The sequence below is a fragment of the Nematolebias whitei genome, chromosome 6 (assembly GCF_014905685.2).
Source record: "Nematolebias whitei isolate Nwh7 chromosome 6, NemWhi1, whole genome shotgun sequence".
Taxonomy (NCBI): domain Eukaryota; kingdom Metazoa; phylum Chordata; class Actinopteri; order Cyprinodontiformes; family Rivulidae; genus Nematolebias; species Nematolebias whitei.
This window is the reverse complement of record NC_056503.1, coordinates 3,166,870-3,171,737: the sequence shown is the minus strand read 5'-3', so window position 1 is coordinate 3,171,737 and position 4,868 is coordinate 3,166,870. Positions and strand designations below refer to the sequence as shown.

Here is a 4,868-nt window from a genome sequence, read left to right as displayed (position 1 = left end):
TTGTTCTTGTTTCTTCTATTTCCTCTTATTTGTAACAGAAGACTTACTGTACTAACCATTTAGGAAACAAAGTTAATGCTCAATCATCCGGGTTCCAAATCCAATACAAATTCAGTGTACCCATATAAGTTTTTTTTTTTTAACCACATTTCTGTTTTAAACATATATTTGCAGCTTCTTTAGTTCGTTTTTTAAGATCAGGAGCAACTGATTAACATCTCAAAATCCCAAATGCCTCAATTACAGCCCCAAATTCATAAGAAGGAATATAAATACTTTGGGGTTCACCTGGACATCAGACTGGACTGGAGATGCAACAGTGAAGCATCTACAAGAAGGAACAAAGCAGACTGTACTTCTTGAGGAAGCTGAAGTCCTTCAGTGTTTGCAGCAAGATGCTGCATATCTTCTATAAGTCTGTTGTAGAGTTTGTTGTCTCTTCTGCATCATCTGCTGGAGGAGCAGCACCAGAGCAAGTGACTTAAAAAAGATCAACAAGCTCATAAAGAAGGCTGGCTCAGTTCTGGGGACTCCTTTAGAATCTTTGGAGATGATTGTACAAAGAAGGATTCTTCACAAAATGAAGAACATTATAGACAACCCTCATCATCCTCTTCATCAGACTGTCATACAACAACAGACTGTCTTACAACAACAGACTGTCATACAACATCAGACTGTCATACAACAACGGAGTGTCTTCAGTCAGAGGCTTCTTCAGATCCGCTACAAGAGATCCTTCCTGCCCACAGCATCAGCATCTAGAACAACTCTTTAATGAAACCAGGATGATGAGTTACAACAACATTTAATTTCCCTCTGGGATTAATAAAGTATTTTTGACAACAAAGTTCATGCTCAATCATCCAGGTATCAAATCCAATAATTCTCAGTTGGGTCATCTGGACAGTTTCTCTTTTTTTATGGAGCCGTTTCGCCCTCTATCCCCAGGGCTTCATCAGAGTATTCAAAGTATTTTTGAATTGAACCCAACCTAGGGACATTTTAAGAGTTACTAATCAGCCTATGCATGTTTTTAGTTGTGAGAGCATACTGGAGTACCCAGAGAAAACTCATGCATGCACAGAGAAAATATGCAAATTCCACCCAGAATGGCCCCGTGGCAATCTGGCAACCTTCTTGCTGAGAGGTGTCAGCTCTTCCAAGTCTATCAACATACATGTAAGTGCTATGTGTTGTCATCATTGTATGTTCCCATACTATGACAAAATAGGCTCTCTGCATTTAACCCATCACACCTGAAATCAACCAGGTGGAGCAGTGGGCAGCTATAAGCACCCGGGGAGCAATTTTTTTTTAATGAATGCGAGTGTGCAGTTTTCATCAACCGCCAACTTTAGTACTTAGGAGCATCCTTTAGCTTTTATTACTGCCAACAAATGGTTGTGATAAGTGTTGACAAGCTTCCTACACCTCTCAGCTGGAATTCTTTACACTCAAAATAAATTAATTAATTTAAAAAAAGCTTCAAGCTGGGTGATGTTTGATGGCTTCCTTGCTGCAACCGCCTTCTTTAAATCCCACCAAAGAGTTTCAATCAGATTTAAATCTGGTGACTGAGAAGTCCACTCTGATTCATTTTTGGACAAATCAACCAAGCTTTGTTTAGACTTGGAGGTGTGCTTGGGATTGCTGTCTTGCTGGAAAGTCCAGTGATCACCAAGGTTTCATTTTTTGACAGAAGACATTATGTTCCTCTTCAAAATGACCTGATGTTTCTGGGAATCCATAATGCCCGTTAGGCCTACATGATTAGGATTATCAGTTCCTACCGCAGAAAAGCAGCCCCACATAGTCACTTATCCACCTCAGTCCTTGACTATAGGGATTGTATTCCTCTGATCATAAGCGTGGACTTTCATTTGCCAGACACCGCTGGTCCATTTATCCACACCGTTCCAGTTTGGTTTCATCAGTCCATAAAACTGTCTCCCAATACTCTGTAGACTTATCAAAATTGCTCCTTTCATATTCTAGTCAACTTCTGATGTTCCTTGTGGTCAAAAGTGGAGTGGGTCTTGGAGTTCGAGCATGAAGACCTTCTTTATGCAGTGCATGTCTTATGGATGCCACTGAAGCACTAGTACCAGCCTTCATCATGTTATCCTGTAGGTGTCTTGCAGTCACACACATTTTTTTTAGCTCTTCTGACTGAATTGCTCAGAGCTCTTGATAAAATGTATGGCTTTCTTCCAGGGCCAGGCAGGTTTGCAGCTGTTCCATATGATTGAACTTTCTTATCATGCTCCCAGTGGTGTCTCTTGGAATATAAAATCTTTGGGAAATCTTTTTATACTCAAAGTCCTTCAGGTGTGATGAAATAATATTCTCTCCATGTTTCTGGAAGCTCCTTGCCCATGTTTGCAACTCGCCTTAATACCTTCTTGGGTTGCGTTTATACGTATATACACGTCACAGCTGAAGCTAATGTAGGGTCATTATCTATCGTACTTCTCAATGGCTTGATTATGATTCAACTCCACTTTAGGCCAGAAAAACTGTCAAACAGCTTTTAAAACAACATTATGGAAGGGTTGAATAATTATGACAATGCTGGCTTGGGAAAATATAGTGTTACACACAAATACTACATTGTGCATTTTCAGTGTTGCTTTTATGGATCGATCACTAAACTCACAAGGAGTTCATCCAAAGCAGAACCTTGCTCTTAGAAGACACTTTGATAAATCATTGAAACGTTTGGGGGGTTGAAAACTTCTGATTGCAACTTTGTGTGTGTGTGTGTGTGTTTATGTTACTTTGTAAGATCCATTTTTCAAGCTTATGCTACATTGTGAGGACCATCTGCTCCCTATGGAGCCCAAAGCCCGGGCTAACAAGTGTTAGCAAAAAAAAAAAACACGTCACAGTATTTGTCTGTTACTTTTCTGTCTTTTCAACTACTTAAACAAAATGGACTTTTTTTCAGTCGAAACAAACTGTGCGAGAAGAAATAAGGCATTTCCCAGCTAGTTGGAACGTAGAGGTGGTGGCTGCAGACATGGGAGGAAATCTTCTTGGGTACTGAGAATGTATAAATACTATATTTGTACTGGTTTATAGAGGTGGTAGTCATGTTAATGTATAGACAACACTGTTTTCAGGGTTTTGTTGTATGATACTGTCCTTACAAATATGTAAGGGCAATATTACTGTCATTGCAAGTATTTTATGTACACTATGTATTTATGTCAAGTTTCAATCCTGGACTCATGAGTAATTATTTTAAAGAAAATTCTAACAATAAAAAGCAATGAAATTTTTTTACAAGGGTTATTCTGATCTCTTTATTGTGTTTCTCTGTTCTTTGTGCTTGAATTGCATATAAACACTCATTCTAAAGTTACATAGGTGACTAACAAAAATCAGTCTTAGCTGAGAAATGCAACTAATACATGAGGATATTGTACTTTAACCATATTTTTTGTAAAATAAAATAAAACACTTCCTCTTCGGTTTACTTGAAACCAGAACCAATACTGGCATCAGGACTGACCACACCTTGCTCTTCAACCTGTAAAAGAAAAGAAAAAAAACAACATCATTAAATAAACTTAGATTAGTTTACGTGTGAGTTAATGTTAAACTGAACTGAAGGCAAATATTGGGAGAAATCTGTATTGTGATGTGGCCTCCTTACTAATTTTATTGGTAAGGATTCTTATGCTGTTTCTCAGCATAAGATGATCTTGGTCTCAAACTGACATGAAGGCTGGGGGGTGAGATGCATTTCTTCAAGGGCCTCTAGGTCTTTAATGGTTCACAAGTTTATCATACCTCACAAGGATATTTTCTAAGTAGTTATGTGGAAAAAACAAGCCAAACACAAAGAAACTTCCACAAAACTGTATATCAAAACTGTAAGTATATACAGTAGATTCATACAGTATAAATAGGAGAAGAACAAAACAAAGCTCATAACTGTTGTTGAAAGAATAGTATTCTATGGGAGGCTGGCTACACGCTGGGGCAAGAGGTGACAATGCCTGCTCAAATAAAATCCACTAAAAATGACACTTTTTTTATGTCTCTCTCCACTCTGCTCCAGCCCAGTCTGCCCATCCCACCTATTATTTGCATTGGTGACATTGTGGAGAAGCTAAGCTGGCATCTAAAAATGAATGTTAATTTCATACAACAATCATGTAAAACAGCTAGATGTTATAGAAGGCTAATGACGATGTAAACTAGACCTGAAGTATAAATAACAACTAACTTCCAATGATTTCAAAACTTTTTAACATGTAGATTGTGTTTCTGCTCTGCTAGCTGCAGCTAACTGCAGTGATCAGTGTCTAATCTATACCCAAGCTTTAAAAGTACATTTTCAGAATTCATGTAGAGAGCTGATAATGAATTTTCCAACAAGGTTAAGTCAGGTCATCTGGACGAATTCTTCAGCAAAGAAGAATTCGTCCAGATGACCTGACCTGACTTAACCTTGTTAGATTTTTCTACCTGGATTATTGAGCATGCATCAGGACAGATAGCGAATTATTACCAGAAGTAACAGCGGCTGTACTGTTTAATAATTTGTACTAAATTGTAGCATGATGCAGCCTGTACAGCAAAGCAATAAATGCCACAGAAGCTACTTTTTACTAGTCGACTCAATAACTAACAGCAGTTTCAGCAGCTTTATAGGCTACTTTTAAACACTTACTGTATATTATTAGATACAATTCTGGTCAGATTACATTTGCATCGAAGTAAATAAATTCAAATTTGCAGACTTTTAAAAGGAGACATGTTGACGTTTTAATCCTTGTCTCTTCTGTCACTATATCTGTAGCACACACAGCTTTATGGTACTTTTACATTTTTTGTTACAGACTGAAATTATATTA

General features: G+C 37.8%; 1 protein-coding gene across 1 annotated transcript in view; it reads right to left on the bottom strand.

Moving 5' to 3' along the window:
• Nucleotides 1-3,280: 3,280 nt before the first annotated feature.
• LOC119411476 (alpha-2-macroglobulin-like protein 1) overlaps nt 3,281-4,868 on the bottom strand; it is a 670,820-nt gene continuing 669,232 nt past the window's right edge. The window contains exon 32 of the mRNA XM_037678427.1: nt 3,281-3,535. The gene's annotated coding sequence lies outside the window, so the exon portion shown is untranslated. The remainder of the gene's footprint in view (nt 3,536-4,868) is intronic.